The sequence below is a fragment of the Sus scrofa genome, chromosome 4, assembly GCF_054392235.1.
Source record: "Sus scrofa isolate SSC_HxYL_T2T_F1_AM1 chromosome 4, Sscrofa_HxYL_maternal_Yorkshire_Landrace_v2.0, whole genome shotgun sequence".
Taxonomy (NCBI): Eukaryota; Metazoa; Chordata; class Mammalia; order Artiodactyla; family Suidae; genus Sus; species Sus scrofa.
In genome coordinates this window covers 72,376,418-72,395,695 of record NC_139386.1, presented here as the reverse complement: position 1 = coordinate 72,395,695, position 19,278 = coordinate 72,376,418, and the positions used below count along the sequence as shown (strand labels likewise).

Genomic DNA, 19,278 nt, shown 5'->3' with positions numbered 1-19,278 from the left:
GAGAAGAAGCAGTGACCAGACAATGCATGTTTTCTTCACTTCAGCGTCTGCCTTCACCTTTGATTTCTTTGCTATAATTAGCCTCTGTTGCCAGTTAAGCTAAGAACTTACTACCTGCAGTAACTAGATCAGGAGTTCTTTTAGCTTTGTTGTTTCAATAGTGCATGAATATTATTACAAATTTAAAAGGGTTTTTTAAAATGTCTATCTCATGCTAATCATTTTGACTCATTTACTAATTTGAATATTCAAAGCAAAGGTATACTTCCAAATCAAGCATAGGCCATATTTACAGAAAACTGGATATTTAATGTTTTTTCACTTCTGGAAAACCAAAAACAGTATCTTCATTGAACCTGTGCTCACACATTCTGGACTTAACCCTGGTTCTACAACTTACATGCTAGAGAAACCATTTAATTTTTCCAAGCCATAGTTTTCTCAGGAAAAATGAACGCACTCTACTTAATTTATAGGGACTTAGGGGTAATAGGTGAAACGGTTTAAAGTGTAGCTTGGGTAATTTTGGGTGTGTTCTTTGGATCAGGCCCTAAACTAGGAGACGGTTGACAGATATGTATTTGCTATTTTATTTGGCCATGCCTTCGGAGGAGGGATTGAACCCACGATACAGTTTCAACCTGTTCCGAAGCTGTGGCAATGTTGGATCGTTAGCCCCCTTCACCATAAGGGAGCTTCCCATATTAGTTATTTTAAGATGAAAGAGGGAGTTCCCATTGTGGTGAAGTGGAAACGAATCCAGCTAGGATCCATGAAGATGCAGGTTCAATCCCTGGCCTTGCTCAGTGGGTTGGGAATCTGGCGTTGCCGTGAGCTATGGTGTAGGTCAAAAATGAGGCTCGGATCCCGCATTGCCGTGGCTGTGGCATAGGCCAGCAGTTTCAGCTCCAATTCGACCCCTAGCCTGAGAAATTCCAAATGCCGTGGATGTGGCCCTAAAAAGCAACAAAGTTTTTAAAAAAATTTTTTTAAATAAAAAATAAAGATGAAAGAGAAAGGTTTGAGAACCAGGATCCTCGAATCCTCAACTAGCCAGCTACTGTGGCTTCAGCTGCCCCCTCTTGAACCCTTTAAGAGATAAGTAGAGAGGACCAGGTTAAACAGACACCAGCCAAAGATAAGAGCTGGAGCCTTGACATATGTTTGGGATGAATTGGGTGGTCAGCGGATAATCTTTCCTGTGGTCCACTGATAATTAGTTACTCTTTGTGCTCCTATAACTCTTTGGATTCATCATATTCTGCCTTGTAGGATATTTATTTTGTACAAATATATACCATCCACTTAAATATCTTAAGAGCAGGGGTCATATTTATCTTCCTAGAATTTCCTAATGTAGTAAGAACTCAATAAATGTTTATTTAATCAAATTGGCACTTGAATGGCCAGAAATGTCACCTCATCATATGGTCTTCAATTAGAAAAGACTTCGTAGTTGCAAAGTCGAAAAAGCAACTTAAACCAAGCCAAACTACACTATACACTAACAATGAGATTAACATTGGAAGGTAATATTCCAGGAGTTATAATGGACAAGCTGAATTAAGTATTGGTTTATCCATTCATTTAGCAAACGTTTGTTGAGAACTTGTTGTACGTTAGACACTGTGCTTGATGAACAGGATGCCAAGGTGAAACTCAGCACTCAGGGAGTTCACAGTTTCAGTTGTGTTGAATCTGGGAATAGGTTTTGTTTTTTTTTTTTTTTTTGGGGGGGGGGTGTCTTTTGAGGGCCGCACCTGTGGCATATGGAAGTTCCCAGGTTAGGGTCGAATCGTAGTTATAGTCACCATCCTACGCCACAGCCACAGCAACTCAGGATCCAAGCCGAGTCTGCAACCTACACCACAGCTCACAGTGACGCCAGATTCTTAACCCACTGAGCGAGGCCAGGGATTGAACCTGCTTCCTCATGGATACTAGTCAGATTAATTTCCACTGAGCCACGATGGGAACTGCTGGGAATAATTTTTAATAATAAAGAATAATAGGATTTATAGGTTACAGGAGTCCTAAAAAGAAGTAGTTTATAATATTAAACATAGTTACTATAATTTAATGAATAGTAACTAATTCTAATTCCACATACCAGCTATTATGATTTTAGGCAAATTGTATAATATCTTCAAATTTGTTTCCTCATCTGTAGAGTGGAGTATTGTGAAGATTCAATTATATACAGTAAGCCAAACAACTAGGATAGCTCTTGGCATATAAACTTATGTCTTTATTAATTACTCAGTGATTATTTGATCACCAGTGAGGCTTCCCAGAAGGTATTAGAAATCCTGCCTGACAGGAAGTTCCCTTGTACCACAGCTTGTTAAGGATCCAGCATTGCTGCAACTGTGGCACAGGCCACAGCTGCAGCGCGGGTTCAATCCTTGGCCTGGGAACTTCCATGTGCCACAGGTACAGCCAGAAAAAAAAGGAAGAAAGAAAACCTGCCCGACAGATGCTAAGAATCACAGTGGCTTGTAAGTATATAATTCACAACATGTATAAAAGTTTAAACATCTTTCTGACAGAAAAGATCAGATTCCCCTACTCCAAGAAGCCAAAGCCCCTCCTTATTCCAGAATAACATGAGTTGACCTTTCCAAGTATATAGGGTCACTCCAACCAGGCCCAGTACTTTTCTTTTTATCTTTCTTTTTTTCTGCTTTTTAGGGCTGCATCTACAGCATATGGAGGTTCTCAGGCTAGGGGTCAAATCGAAGCTACAGCTACTGGCCTACACCACAGCCACAGCATCGCCAGATCCTAGCCGCATCTGCGCCTATGCCACAGCTCACGGCAGTGCCGGATCCTGAACCCATTGAGTGAGGCCGTAACCTCATAGTTCCTGGTCAGATTCCTTTACGCTGCGCCACGACGGGAACTCCAAGGCCCAGTACTTTTCTTTACGGATTCCCTCTACCTCCTCCCAACTCTTCCTCATCTGGTGCTAATGCTCCCCTAGGGGTTCCTAGGGGAGAAGGATGAACATAAGGAAAGGCAGGGCTCTGTACAAAAGTGTTCAATTTCAATCTTTATGCAACCTTTTTTTTTTTTTTTTTTTTTTTTTTGCTTTTTAGGGCCATACCCTGGCATAAGGAAGTTCCCAGGTTAGGGGTTGAAATGGAGCCACAACCACCAGCCTACGCAACAGCCACAGCAACGCTGGATCCGAGCCACATCTGCGACCTACACCACAGTTCATGGTAACACCGGATCCTTAATCCACTGAGTGAAGCCAGGGATCGAACCTGCATCCTCCTGGTTACTAGTTGGATTCATTTCTGCTGCACCACAACGGGAGCCCCTCTTTGTGCAATCTGTGGGCCCATCATGGCTTCTAGGTTTTGTTTTAGGCTAAGGAAGTTCTTTCCTACCCCAAATATTGAAAGATAGAGATAGATAGATAGATAGATAGATAGATTTTTTTTTACAGTTTTATTGTTTTGTTTTTCACATTTAATCTTTAAGCCACCAGTAATTTATGGATAGCTAGTTATCCTTATGCTGTTTGTATTGAATAATTCAGTCTTCCTCTATTGACTTGAAATGCCCCTTGAGCATGTATGAAACCCTCTAAGTATAGTCATGTTATTTTCTGGACTCCGTTCCACTCCAGTTGTCTTTTCCTGATTAGTACCACACTATCCTGTTTACAGTATTTTATATACTTCTCTTCAGTGTCTTATGGATCAAGTCTTCTTTTGTTAGAGTTGTTTTTCAAAACTTTCTTGGCTGTTTTCAAATATGTACTCTTTCAGATAAACTAGAGAGTCAACTTTTATTTTTCATTATTTACTTACTTATTTTTTGGCTGCTCCCACAACATATGGAAGTTCCCAGCTCAGGATTGAACCTGTGCAACAGCAATGACCTGAGCCACTGCGGTGAAAACACTGACTCTTTAACCCATTGTGCCACAAGAGAACTCTTGAGAATGGACTTTTATTGTTTTAATTTTTTGGCCACACCCATGGCGTGTGGAAGTTCCCAGGCCTGGAATCAAACCCAAGCTGCTGGATCCTTAACCAACAAGCCACAAGAGAACTCCTCAGCTTTTAAATATAAAAAAATTTGTTGGGGAGTTCCCGTCGTGGCGCAGTGGTTAACGAATCCGACTAGGAACCATGAGGTTGCGGGTTCGATCCCTGCCCTTGCTCAGTGGGTTAACGATCCGGCGTTGCCGTGAGCTGTGGTGTACGTTGCAGATGCGGCTCGGATCCCGCGTTGCTGTGGCTCTGGCGTAGGCTGGTGTCAACAGCTCCGATTAGACCCCTAGCCTGGGAACCTCCATATGCCGCAGGAGCGGCCCAACAAATGGCAAAAGACACAAAAAAAAAAAAAAATTTGTTGGGAATTTGATTTTAAAAAATGCATTTAGGAGTTCCCGTTGTGGCTCAGTTATCCGCTGAATCACAAAGGGAACTCTAGTCTTTACCATGTTAAAGAAAAAAATCTTTCATACCAATTTCTTTCTTTAAAAAATTTTTTTAGTTTTTTAGAATGAATTTTTTAATTGAGATGTAATTGATCTATAACGTTACATTAGTTTCAGTGTACAACATAATTCTATATTTATATATTATGAAATAACCACTACAATAAGTCTTGTTAACATCTATCACCACACACAGTTACAAACTTTTCATGCCAATTACCTAAAGGATTTATTTATTTATTTATTGCTTTTTAAATGGCTGGACCCGTGGCAAGTGGGAGTTCCCAGGCCAGGGTTTGAATCTGAGCCTTAGCTACAATCTACACTGCAGCTGCAGCAACCACAGATCCTTAAACCCACTGCACCAGGCTGGGGATTGAACCTGTGCCTCCGCAGTGACCCAAGCTGCTGCACTTGAATTTTAACCCACTGTGCCACAGCAGGAACTCCAAAGCTTTATTTAAATCAAGGAGATTTTAAATTGTATCACATCTTTTCCTAGCATTTCTTAAGATCTTTGCCTGACCTAGCTTCTCCCACCTTTTGGGGTCTCTGAGTATTGCCACTCTTGCCTCCAGGGGGCACTATTTCCCCTTTAATGTTGTGGCTCAAGCCTTTGACTCTCATATTCCCTGAAGTGCAGATAAGACCAGGGAAGATATTTTTATTTTATTTTATCTTATTTTATTTTAATTTTATTATCTTAGTCTTTTTAGGGCCACACTGCAGCATATGGAAGTTCCTGGACTAGGGGTTGAATCACAGCTGCAGCTAGGTAAGTTGGTTCACTGGGTGCAGTGCAGCCATTTCAGCATTTCACGGTGTAAAAAGTTCTCTCCTTGTTTCCCACTACATGCACAGAGCAGAAACCACTTTTTTTCTGCCCTGCATTATATCCTTAAGCAAGCAAAAATTTTCGAAAAGAGCCCCAAGATTGGTAAGGCTAGTTCCAGCCATGGGCTTCCTTCCAGATTCTAATTTCCATTCTCAGTAACTGCCTCTTTTGTACATACTAGATGCTAAGCATGCCAGCCCTTTTCTGGAAAGATGGCATTGCTGACTCCTGGGTCATAGCTTTACCCTGTCACGGGGAGGTGGTTATATATGGGTCTCTCATGCCCTTGCATGTCTTGCTCAGTATGCCAAGAAAGCAAGGCCCTGACTGCTTGTATTACTTATTTGTTATTACATAGGAGATTACTCCAAATCTTGGAGGCTCACAGCAACAATCACTTATTTTCTTACAGTTTCCGTAGATGAGAAATCTGAGGACAGCTTAGCTGGGTGCTCCTGGTGCAGGTCTCTGACAGGGCTGCCGTCATCTCCAGGCTTGAATGGGGAGATTCTGCTTCCAAGCTCACTCACCTGTCTGTTGGCTGAAGACATCCTTTCCTTGCCATGAGTCCTCTCTGTAAGGCAGCTCACAGTATGAGCTGTCTTCTCTATTAGTGAGAGAACAGGAGATGGTGCCCAAGGCAGAAGCCATAGCCTTTTTATAACCTCATCTCAAAAGCAACATCCCCTCACGTGTGCTATATTCCATTAGTTAGAAGTGAGTCTGGAGTTCCCTGGTGGCTCAGAGGGTTAAGGATCCAGTGTTGTCACTGCCGTGGCTCTGGTTACTGCTGTGATGCAGGTTTGATCCCTGGCCCAGGAACTTCTGCATGCCATGGGCATGGGAAAAAAGAGAGATCAAGAAGTGAATCAGGGAGTTCCCATCATGGCATGGCGGAAGCGAATCAGACTAGGAACCATGAGGTTTCGGGTTCGATCCCTGGCCTTGCTCAGGAGTTAAGGATCTGGCATTGCTGTGAGCTGTGGTGTAGGTCACAGATGCATTTCGGATCTGGCATTGCTGTGGCTGTGGTGTAGGCTGGCAGCTGTAGCTCTGATTAGACCCCTAGCCTGGGAACCTCCATATGCTGCAGGTGTGGCCCTAAAATGACAAAAGACAAAAAAAAAAAAAAAAAAAAGAATCAGTAAGCCTACAGTCAACTAGAGGGGTCCCAGGAAAGTGTGACTGGGAGGCAAGAACCACTATGGGCCATCTCAGAGGTGCTGTACCACACCACTCTATCCAAGCCATTTCTTTTTTTTCCCCATCACTTCTTAGGGTTGTGCTTGCGGTGGGCAGTCTTGAGGGATAAAGTAACATCTTTCTCTGGGACAAAGAGCAGGTTTAGCTTGCTACTTGCTAGAAAAGCAGTGGGTTCCCCACATTTATTGTCCCCAGCTGCAACACAAACCCACTGCATGGATGGCATCTTCTGTGCCCCTTCATGTCACCCAAGTGGAACTTGGGGATGAGGAATTCTTGCAAACATTTGTGATGCTCATTCTTTTTTTGCTGTGCTCTGACTAATAAAGTTCTTTTTCTCTCACTTAGATGTCTTGTGTCTTTTTCTAGCATCTGTGAAACACTGTTAGTGTTATCAAGCTAATTTGTTGGCTTGTAAGTAGGATAAAATCAAATCACAGACCTGACAGTTTTGACTGAACAGAACAACATATCAGAATTGTGTATAGGCCTGTAAGACTAGCACTCACACAAGAGATCCATGTATATATCCTACATTTTATTTAACAAATACGTACTTAAGGCAGGTATTACCTTAGGAGTTTATAAACTTATTTAAGCCATAAGGTAGGCACTCTCAAAAATCCAGGAGTTCCCTGGTGGCACAGCAGTTAAGGGCATGGGTTCAATCTCTGGCTGGGGAACTTCTGCATGCCATGGATGTGGCCAAAAAGTAAATAAAAATCCACACGAGGAAGAAGAGGCGCAAAGATGTTAAGTAACTTGCTCCAAGTCATGAATCTCAGAAGTGTCCAAGCCCCATTAAAAAACAGAAACACGAACAACCTGGCCACAGCATCCATTGATCCATTGTGTCATGCTAACTCGTGCTTATGTATTAGGAAGGGAGGGGCAGAGAAGAGAGAAATGACAAAGGTAAATATTGTTGAAATCATCAGAGTCTAATTGGAGCTGTAGCCGCCAGTCTATGCCATAGCCACAGCAATGCCAGATCTGAGCTGCATCTGCAACCTAGACCATGGCTCACAGCAACGCCAGATCTTTAACCCACTGATGGAGGCCAGGGATTGAACCCACAACCTCATGGTTTCTAGTCAGATTCATTAACCACTGAGTCACGAGGGGAACTCTCAAGAGTTTTTTATTCCTAACATCGTGATGTAGTTTTTGGGGTTTCATTGTGTCCTGGAAGGTTAATCCCTACCAGGCATGTTGATAAATGATTTGATTTGGTGTTTTATATTTGGCTTGTTAGGATTTGATTTAGAAAATTTGCTCTATATTCAGACTGAATGTAAAAAACATTGTCCACACAAAAATCTGCACATGAAGTTTGTAGCAGCTTTATTCATAGTTGCCAAAACTTGGAAGCAAGATGTCCTTCAGTAAGTGGATAAACTGGCATATCCAGGCAATGGAAGATTATTCAATGCTGAAAAGAAATGAGTCATTGAACCATGTAAATTTGTGAGGGGATGGGGGTATTAAATGCATATTACTAAGTAATCGAGGCCAGTCTGAAAAGGTTATATACTGTATGATTCCTGTTATATGACAGTCTGGAAAAGGCAAAACTATGGAGACAATTAAAAAAAAAATCTGTGTTTGCAGGGGGCAGGGAGGGTTGAATAGGCAGAACACAGGATTTTCAGGGCATTGGAGCTATTCTCTATGACGCTATAATGGATACACATCGTTATACATTTGTCCAAACCCACAGAATGCACAACACTGAGTGAACCTTAAGGTAAACTATGGACTTTGGTTAGTAGCGATGCATCAGCGTAGTTTCATTTATTTTAACATGGGTACCACCCCTGGTGGGTGATGTCCGTAGTGGAGGAGATTATGTGTCCGTGGAGACAGTGGGTATATGGGACTTCTCTGTACTCTCTGCTCAGTTTTGCTGTGAACCTAAACATGCTCTGAAAAATAAAGTCTGTCTTTAAAAATGCTTTGAAAATTACACTGTACTCTAAAATGTAAATAGTGTGAGTATATATAGTAATTTCTTGTAAACTTCACTCTGTACCTATTGAAGTCCCTATGTCCTTGGCCCCATCTTTCTGCCTGTCACCTCCTCTTCTTAGCATAAATGGCTTGGCCCTCTACTTGGGCTCTCTTCCTCTGCTCTGTTGACCTTTTGACCCTTTCCAACCCAAGTTCAATCCAGCTGCTACATCGGGGCTGCAGACCTCTGCCAGAGAAAATTCATGATGGTGAAGCTGCTGTCTGCAGTATAATTGCAGTTTCCACCATTAGCTCATCCCTCAGAGCTTCCTGCAGCCATGATTCTCAAATCAGAGTTTTCTACTCCAAATGTGTATCAGTACCTTTAAACTATAATTTTTTTATTGCACAGTTTTGAATACATATTTTCAAAGTCTTATGCCATTTCTTCCTATGTCTCATATATTATGATGTGTCAATTTTTTGTACATATAAAAATTGGATTCGCATTATTAAGCTGTTTTCTACTAAAAATAGTTGATATAATCTGGCTACTAATTATCACATACAGAACTATGGCAGATAAGCATATCTGTCAAGAAAGATTTGCCCCAAGGTGCTTCTCCATTAGGAAAGAGGAAAATAAATGAAAAGAAGTGGGTTAATATGTTTAGAGTTGCTTTAACTATTGGTAGACAGGTCTACCTCTCTCGTTCCTGGATTAGGGCATCGTCCTTTCTCAAGGAGCTCAATCAAAAATCTAGTCCAATCCAGAGTTCCTGTTGTGGCTCAGAGGTTAACCCAACTAGCATCCATGAGGATGCAGGTTCGATCCCTAGCCTCGCTCAGTGGGTTAAGGATCCAGCATTGCCATGAGCTTGAATGAGCTGTGGTGTAGGCACAGATGCAGCTCGGATCCCATGTTGCTGTGGCTCTGGTGTAGGCCTGTAGCTACAGCTCCCATTCGACCCCTAGTCTGGGTACCTCCACATGCCTTGGATGTGGCCCTAAAAAGACCAAAAAAAAAAAAAAAAAAAACTGGTCCAATCCTTTCCACATCTTTCAGACCACTCCTAGGTCAGTATTGATCCCTAAGATCACACCAGTGGTTTCAAATGGGCAGCCCCTGAGGCAGATTTGCTTAAGAGATGTGGCTTATTTGGCCTGCACAGTGTTTTAAGGAACCTGAATTGGTTCCAACATTTTGAAATTATGCCATTGCACATGACAATGTATACTGCTATTCATTATACTGAAAAATGAATCGAGCTGGCAACATGGGGCCCCTGTTCTCACACAGCAGCACTCAGCTTGTGGAAGCTGTGCAAGGTCCCTGTAGAGAGGGCATGCCTGCCCCTTGCACCTCACCAAGACTGGCTGTCAGCTGCCATTCATCATCTCACTTTCACCTCTGACCCTCCGCACCTGTGGTGCCTCCCAGGTGCTTTAGGCATCTGAGTTTGTAAACTTATACACCTGGTCCTTGATGCCTTTCACCCAGTACTACCTGTTGACATTGGAGGCTCTGTGGTGCTCTAGAGAGATTGTGGGCTTCAACTGAACCTAGCTCTGTCACTTTCCTACTGGTTGACCTCTTTGAACTTCCATTTCTTATCTGTAAAATGGGGATGTGTACATAATGTGCTTCTGATAGGACCAAGAAGAAGCAGGAAACCCTCAGTGAGTATGGCCTGCCCCCACTGACAACCTCTGTCCTCACCTCTCAAGGAGATGACAGGACCACTTCAATGTCATTGTCAACTTGTAACTAATTTTTACAATGCTCTAAGAAACTAGGGAGTACTTAAATAAACTTGGATTCCTGTCATTGTCAGCTATCATCAAGGAACCATAATGGGTTAAACTCTTAGCCAACAGCACTGCTATTGCTTGGAGGATAATCTTATGGTAAATCAGACTTGCAGTTAGTTACATAAAGAAAAATGAAAATGTTTGTGACTTAGTATGGTTTATAAAACTGGGGGGGAAAGGATAATTCTCTGTATGGTCACATTTACCTCCAACTTTTGTAGGGCTCCTTGATATATCTAAGTACCTAATTTGTTTTCTATCTGCTGCTGTAACAAATGACCACAAATTCTGAGACTTAAAATGAGAGAAGTGGGGAGTTCCCATTGTGGCTCAGTGGTAACAAACCCAACTAGTATCCATGAGGATGGGGGTTTGATCCCTGGCCTCACTCAGTGGGTTAAGGATCTGGTGTTGCCATGAGCTGTGGTGTAGGTAGTAGACATGGCTTGGATCCTGTGTTGCTATGGCATAGGCCTGTAGCTGTAACTCCAATTCAAACCCTAGCCTGGAAGCTTCCAAATGCTGCAGGCGATGCCCTAAAATGAAAAAGAAAGAAAGAAAAAAGTGTATTATCTTATAGTTCTATAGGTTAGAAGTCTGACATTGATGTTACTGGGCCAAAATCATGGTGTCAGCTGGGCTGCTTTCTTTTTTGGAGGCTCTAGAAGTGAGATTTCCTTGCTTTTTCCAGCTTCCAATGGCCATGCACATTGCCTGGCTCTTAGCCCTTTCTCCACCTTTAAAGCCAGCAGTGTTGCACCTCTCTGACCATTCTTCCTTAGTCACACCTCTCTCACTGACTCTTCTACTGCCTCCCTTTTCCACTTTAAGGACTCTTGGATTACATTGGAGCTACTCAGAAAATCCAGAACATTCTTCCTATCTTAAGGTCAACTGATTAGTAACCTTAATTCCTTCTGTAACCTTAATTTGTTGCCATGTAATATAATATATTCAGAGGTTCTTGGAACCAGGATATGCCTTTTGGGGGAAAGTTGGGGGATCTTTCTGCCTATCCAAATGGGTATGTGTTATATGTATCCAATTTATATATATTATAGTTGACCTTTGAACAACATGAGTTTAAACTGTGCAGGTCCACTTATGTGCAGATTTTTTTTCAATAAGTACATACTATAGTACTACATCATTTGCAGTTGGTTGAATCCATGGATATAGAACTGTGGGTACAAGGGCTGACTTAAATTAGTCACTAACTGGAGTGCCTGTTGTGGCTCAGTGGTTAACAAACCCGACTAGCAACTATGGGGACGTGGATTTGATCCCTGGCCTTGGTCAGCAGGTTAAGGATACCGCATTGCCATGAGTTGTGGTATAGGTCGCAGATGCAGCTCAGGTCCCACCTTGCTCTGGCTGTGGTGGAGGCTGGCAGGCTACAGCTCCAATTCGACCCCTAGCCTGGGAACACCCATATGCCAAGAGTGCAGCCCTAAAAAGACAAAAAATAAAGTTAGCCACGGATTTTCAGCTGGGATCAGGGGAAAGGAGCCAGTGCCTCTAATAACCATTCCCCCGTGTTGTTCAAGGGTCAACTATATACATACAAATTTTAATTTTACCATATATTGTGTTCTTATTATCTGATTATTTCTCTTAATCCTCACAACAACTTTATGAAGTAGGAAGTACTTTTCCAAATGAAAAAAATTGAGGCTGGGGAGCTAGTCAATGTCCTGGGTTCAGAGCTGGAAAGCAAGAGTGAGATTCAAACCCAAGGTCATTTTCCTTTAAAGCCATGTCCTTAAAACTACACTGTATTGGGAGTTCCCTTGTGGTGCAGTGGGTTAAGGATCTGGCATTGTCACTGTGGCAGCTTGGGTTGCTGCCATGGTGTGGGTTTGATCCCTGGCCTGGGAACTTCCATATGCTGTGGGCATGGCCAAAAAATTAAAAAAAAAAAAAAAAAAAAAAAGTTCAGGAGTTCCCATCATTGTTTAGTGGTTAACAAATCCAACTAGGAACCATGAGGTTGCGGGTTTGATCCCTGGCCTTGCTCAGAGGGTAAGGATCCCGGGTTGCCGTGAGCTGTGGTGTAAGTCACAGACTCGGCTCGGATCCCAAGCTGCTATGGCTCCAGCGTAGGCAGGCAGCTACAGCTCAGCTTCGACCCCTAGCCTGGGAACTTCCATGTGCCGTGGGTGCGGCCCTAGAAAAGACAAAAAAAAAAAAAAGCTCAAAGATATTGTCTCTTTATTGCCTTTATGTGCTGCTTACAGTTTTCTAAATTGAATTTTATATTATCATAGACTTTCATAACTAATTTTGACTTTTCATGCCCAAAGTTTCTGAACTGTTAATACTGCTTGCTTTTTAAAAAGCCAAATGGGTATAAGTTCTTCCAAAGGCTGTGATCTTTGGACTTTGCTTATTTGCAGAGTTTAAAAGTAAACAAGACCCCAGGAAGTCATGTGATCCAGTTTCTTGCCTTGAATACCTCAAATCACCACATTCTTTTGCTATTTAGGGAAATGGTACAGGATTCCATTTTAAGGATACAGGCAATTTTAATTTCTGTGATCTTAGATTCCAGAAGTATTTTCCTCTACCTCTTTTTCATGTGATTGTTCTCCAGTGCAAATAAGTAGCAATTAAAAATACCGTGTCCCAGGAGTTCTCCTTGTGGCTCAATGGAAACAAATCTGACTAGGAACCATGAGGTTTCTGGTTGGATCCCTGGCTTTGCTCATCAGGTTAAGGATCTGGCCTTGTCATGAGCTGTGGTGTAGGTCACAGACAAGGCACGGATCCTGTGTTGCTGTGGCTATGGTGTAGGCCGGCAGCTGTAGCTCCGATTGGACCCCTAGCCTGGGAACCTCCATGTGCTGTGAGTGCGGCCCTAAAATGCAAAGTAAAACAAAACAAAACAAACAAACAAAAAAAAAAAACGTATCCCAATCATGGGTTAAAATTACAAGTAAGGAGATGAAATTTGAAAGGCATAGCTGAAGCCAAATAACATGCCTGTGAAACTTTCAAACAGATGGTACTAGGCTTGAAGAAACTACACAAGGCAAAAGTGGTAAGATAATTTAAAATGCAGTATACTGGGAAATACATTCAATAGTGAAGGCAGTCCACATTGCAGAAGAAAAAAATTGAAGTATTTTTCTCATTTTTCTCATGTTATATCAAGGATATAAACCCCCCCTGAAAGTACAGTACATCTTTGTATCTTGAATCATCCCTCTGTCTTAACACACTGCTTTGCAGAGGAAGTGTTTGTTGAATTAGTAATTTTTTTTTTTTTTTTTTTTGCTTTTTAGGGCCACACCTGTGGCATATGGAGGCTCCCAGGATAGGGGTGGAATCGGAGCTTCAGCCGGCGGCCTACGCCACGGCCGCAGCAACAAGGAATTCAAGCAGAGTCTGTGACTTACACCACAGCTCACGGCAACCCTGGATCCTTAACCCACTGAGTGAGGCCAGGGATCAAACCCGAAACCTCATGGTTCCTAGTCAGATTCATTTCTGCTGTACCACAATGGGATCCCCTAAATTAGTAATATTTATATAAGATTGCATTAAAAGCACCTAACACATATCTAGAAGAGAAAAATAAGTCATGAATGGCTTATTTAAACTACATAAAAACTAAGTGGGTGTTCAAATGGCCAGTTTCAGGAGTTCCTGCTGTGGCACTGTGGGTTAAGAATCCAACTCAGTGGCTCAGGTCGTTGTGGAGGCTCAGGCTCAATTCACCCCCACCCAGTGGATTAAATGATCCTAGGTCATAGCTGCAGCTCAGATTCCATCCTTGGCTCAGGAACTTCTATACATGGTGCATCATAAAACAAAAACAAGGGACCAGTTTCAAATTCAAATCCCAATCATTACCTATGTAAAGGCCAGGTCTGGAGGAGGGGAAGGAGTTGAGAAGCAGGTGATACTGTGCAGTTTAGTCACAGGAATAGCCTATTGGATAAGGAAGGAAGAGAACAAAAAGCAGTAAATTCTTTTCTTTTTCTTTTTAAGGCCACACCTGCAGCATGAGGAAGTTCCTTGTCCAGGGGTTGAATTGGAGCTGCAGCTGCAGGCCTACTTCACGGCCATAGCAATGCCAGATCCAGATCTAAGTTGCAGCTTGCGGCAAACTCCAGGTCCTCAACCCAGTGGGCCAGGCCAGGGGTCAAACCCAAATCCTCATGGATAGTAGGTTCTTAACCTGCTGAGCCACAACAGGAACTCCTCATTTGATGTTTTGTTGCTTGGCACATTATTACTTTTTAAAAATCTTGGTTTAGCACTTCGCAGATCTGGTTCCAAGACTAATCATTCTGTGTTTTAATAACTATCATAGCTGAAAAATATATTTCAAAAAGATATTTAGATTTAAATGGAAGAAAGGCATTGTTGGCTATATCTATTTAAGTGCTCATTTCCTGTTTCATCAACCAGTTCTGCAAAGGTTTATGTTGAAGTTTGACTAGTAAATTTCCATTTCCCTGCCATCAATCCACAATTCTTGCAAACTATAGGCATACCTTGTTTTATTGTGCCTAAATTTGTCACTCTTTGCAGATCCAGCATTTTTTACAACCGGTCTGTTGCAACCCTGTGTCGAGTATGTCTATTGGCACCATTTTTCCAATAGCATTTGCTTACTTTGTGACTCTGTGTCACATTTTGAAAAGTTTGCAATGTTTCAAACTTTTTTTCTTGTAATGGTGATCTGTAATCTTTGATGTTCCTGTTGCAAAAAGATTATAGCTCATTGAAAGTTCAGGTGATGGTTAGTATTTTTTAGCAATAACGGATCTTTTAAATGAAGGTATGTATACTTTTTAAAAGATATAATGATGTTGCATATTTAATATACTATAGTAGAGTGTAAACATAAATTTTATATGCACAGGAAAACCAAACTCACTGTATTGAAATATTTGCTTTAATATAGTGGCTGGAACAGAACCCGCAGTATCTCCAAGGTCTGCCTGAAATTTAAAGGCATTGCATTTTATCTTTTCAACAGATGAATTTGAGACCCACTGAAATCTATTTTTTGAAAATATTTACACAAGTTAAAAAAATTGTTTCCAAAATTTTAAAGTGTGCATATATATAAGTTTTAAGAGGACACACATACTGGGTGTTTTTTTTTTTGCAACACAATTACATACTTTCAAATATCATTTTCACAACATTCTCTCCAGAATATTTCTTTCAAAAAATGTGTACAAATATATGGGTTTGTTTTTGTTTGTTTGTTTGTTTTAGGGGCATACCCTCAGCACGCAGAAGTTCCCAGGCTAGGAGTCGAATGTGAGCTGAAGCTGCTGGCCTACACCACAGCCACAGCAACTCGGGATTCCAACCGAATCTTCAACCTATACCACAGCTCACGGCAACACTAGATCCCTATCCCACTGAGCGAGGCCAGGGATTGAACCTGCATCCTTATGGATACTAGTCAGATTGGTTCCTCTGCGCCATAACAGGAACTCCCACATGTACACTTAAAGGGGGAAAACTTTACCTTGAAAGTTCTACTCACAGAAAAAGTAGGGAAATTTGGATCTCTTGTTTGGTTGGGTTTTTTTGGTCAGAGGAAAATGCATCATTTGTCTGGATTTTTAACTACGCTTGTAAGTAATAATAACAACTAGTGCTTATGTAAAGCTTATTTTGATGGCAGATTTATATATACATATATATATATATAAACTCACTTTACCCTCAGTACAACCCAGTGCAGTAGATACTATGATGATCTCCATTTTATAGATGAAGAAACTGAACCACAGAAATATGAAATAACTTGCCCAGAGTTACATGGCTGCTGATAGCAGAACTATGGTCAGATCAAGGCTGTGTGTATCCAGGAACTATACTTTTAACCCCAAGCATCTCGAATACTTGATGGAAAATAAAGTTTCCATGTTTACTCCCCATATCAATACAAAGTATTATGTAGATTCTCTGAAAGGATTTGTTTTTACAAAATTAATCACATCATGACCTCCTACGTTACAACTGCAATATGCTGATGGCAGATGATTGAGAGTTTTCCTTCAAGAGGAAGCCCACCCTTCTCAGGATAACTCAAAGAGCGTACGATGACTGACAGAGGACTGTATGAGCATGCCAGTGTCAGTGTGTATGTTAAACATAACGTTTAATTTCTTTCTTTTTAGGTAAAACAAATACAGTCTATCTCTGACTTACAATGGTTCGCCCTAAGATTTTTGGACTTCATGATGGTGTGAAAGCAATATGAATTCAGTAGAAACCGAACTTCAAATTTTTGAATTTTCCTCTGTTCCCAAGCTAGGGATGTACTATTGGATACGCTCGGATACCCTCTTGTATGCTGGACAGTGGCAGCAAGCAGCTCCCAGTCGGCCATGCAATCAGGAGGGTAAACAATGGACACACTTCCAATTATTCCGGACCCAGACGACCATTCCTCTTTCACCTTCAGTACAGTATTTGATGAATTGCATGAGATATCGAACACTTCATTATAAAATAGGCTTTGTGGGAGTTCCCGTCATGGCGCAGTGGTTAATGAATCCGACTAGGAACCATGAGGTTGCGGGTTTGGTCCCTGTCCTTGCTCAGTGGGTTGAGGATCCGGCGTTGTCGTGAGCTGTGGTGTAGGTTGCAGATGCAGCTCGGATCCTGCATTGCTGTGGCTGTGGCATAGGCCGGTGGCTGCAGCTCTGATTCGACCCCTGGCCTGGGAACCTCCATATGCCGCTGGATTGGCTCAAGAAATAGCAAAAAGACAAAAAAAAAAAAAAAAAGAAGACTTTGTGGGAGTTTCCTGGTGCCCTAGCTGGTTAAGGATCCTGCATTGGCACATTGGTACTTCTGTGGCTCAGGTCACTGCTGTGGCACAGGTTCCCCTGGCCCAGGAACTTCTGCATGCCTCAGGGGCAGCCAAAAAAGAAAATGGTTTGTGTTAGAGCATTTTGCCCAACTGTAGGCTAATGTAAGTGCTCTGAGTACATTTAGGGGAGGCTCCGCTAAGCTCTGTCGTCTGATAGGGCGTATTAAATGCATTTTTGACTGAGGATATTGTCAACTAACCATAGGTTTATTGGGGAATGTCACCCCATTGTAAGGTGAGGAAGTGCTGTAGACATTGGGATATTTTCTTTCTCAACAGTAGTCGTTTGTCTTGAGTACCCCTAGGATGTGTACCCTCCACTTTGGATGTCTTCTGTCTTAACAAGTGTGATGAAATTAAAAATCACCTAGGAAAAATGCCTTTGGTAAAACAGGTGCAGAGGATTTCAACAGGATAATCAAAATAACCTCTTACATATAATTTGAGAAGATAAGTAGGCTAAACAAGCACTTAAAGTTCCGATTTTATTTTTAATTTCTTTCTTTCTTTCTTTCGGCCCCACCTGCTGCAATTTCCTGGACCAGGGATCTAATCCTCGCCACAGCAGCAACCCAAGCCACTGCAGTGAAAATGCTGGATCCTTAACCCGCTGAACCACAAGTGAACTCCTAGAGTTTAGATTTTAAAGTCTAATGATGAAATATAATTTTATGTAAGAATAATTCTAAGTTGCATTATAGGAGTGTAAATTGAAGAGTGGAGAGAATACTCAGGACTCACCCTACTCAGGACTCACCCAATCATCTCAAAGAAGATTCCATTTCTCATAATGGGAATCTCATCTAAAAAAGAATGGAGAATTTCAAAAGAATTTATATGAGAGTTGTAACATATTAAAAAGAAAGAGAAAAAGAACAACAAAAGAAAGAGAGAAAGAAAGAAAAGAAAGAGAGGCGTTCCCTCATGGTTCAGCGGGTTAAGTATCCTGCTGTGGCTCTGGTTATAGCTGTGGTGATGATTTTGATCCCTGGCCTGTGAACTTAGCCATGCCATGGACACAGCCAAAAAAGAAAAGGAAAGAAAGAAAAAAAGAAAAGGAGACGTAGATAAAGTTAAAAGAACTGAAGCGGTTTATTCTAGAAAACCCAGGGAATTTAAAGGTCTTCTGGTATATGAAGAGTTATAGTCCCTTTAGGGTCTATATAAGGTTTTGATACATCTGGTTGAGCCAGATGCAGATTCCTTAGAGAACTAGGTGAGGCCATAACAGCAACACACCTCTTTCAGCCAAAGGCTATTAAGCCTTTGCCATTAGAAATGGGTTCAATCATTAATTGCACATAATTGACAGTAGATAACTGAGTCACCAAATGAATGGTGTTTAAGAAAAGCTATTATGCTATTCTGATAAGCAACTAAAATAATTGTTATCTTCAAAGTCCACCTAGTAAGTTTAAGCTCAAAGGCCTCAAATGATTCTCTAACGAATGTCGTTAACTGCTGACACAACTTATGTAAATAAGGTATTGTCAACTATTAACAGACATAGTTTATGTATGTAACAGACTATCCAAACGAGACAGAAAATCACAGAAAATTAGAAAGAAAAAAAAAGGGCAATTTATATTTTGTTCATGATACTCATAATAACTAGATTGGAAGACAAAGAGATTTCCTTAATAGAGAAGGATAATAGTTTTACTTCAGATAATTAATGCTCTTAGCAAGATATAAAGCAATTTCTAGCAACCTTTTCATCAAAAAGCTGATGCTAGCAGTTAAGGGGATTTGATGTCCTAACACTTCCCCTTGGTTTTTCTCATGAGTCTAATATAGAAAGTAAGTTCTGTGATCTGAAAAGCCTTCATTTGACCCTAGTATAGTCTTGCTTTAAAATAGAATTTTCTCTTTATTACAAAACACATCTGAACTTATAGGCATTCCAGTTTTGACTTTGAACATGGCTAATTTGGCCCAAGAAAGACGTAGAGCTTTGGGGCACTCCCACCCCCAACACCCAAAATGAGCACATTTTCTTGAACCATTTTCCTGATCAAGGAAACAGGGTAATTCTGCTTTGTGCTAAGGCAGTATAAACCTGTCTGAGTTTCAGTTTCTGTGAGTAACTGAGTTTTTCTAACTATACCTTGTGTTGCTTTGTGTTGTATTAAGTTGCTTTGCTTGGAAAATTCAATAAATTGGTCACTTTAA

At 41.3% G+C, this 19,278-nt stretch overlaps 1 long non-coding RNA gene across 4 annotated transcripts in view; it reads left to right on the top strand.

Annotated features, from left to right (window-relative positions):
- LOC146403859 (uncharacterized) overlaps nt 1-19,278 on the top strand; it is a 37,901-nt gene extending 18,623 nt beyond the window's left edge. The window contains exons 3-4 of one of the 4 annotated variants that reach the window (XR_014843722.1): nt 2,434-2,498; nt 5,704-6,837. This is a non-coding gene — a long non-coding RNA (uncharacterized LOC146403859). Of the gene's footprint in view, nt 1-2,433; nt 2,648-5,703; nt 6,838-16,408 lie in introns of those variants that run through there. The other 3 variants (XR_014843720.1, XR_014843719.1, XR_014843721.1) reach the window with 3 other exon arrangements.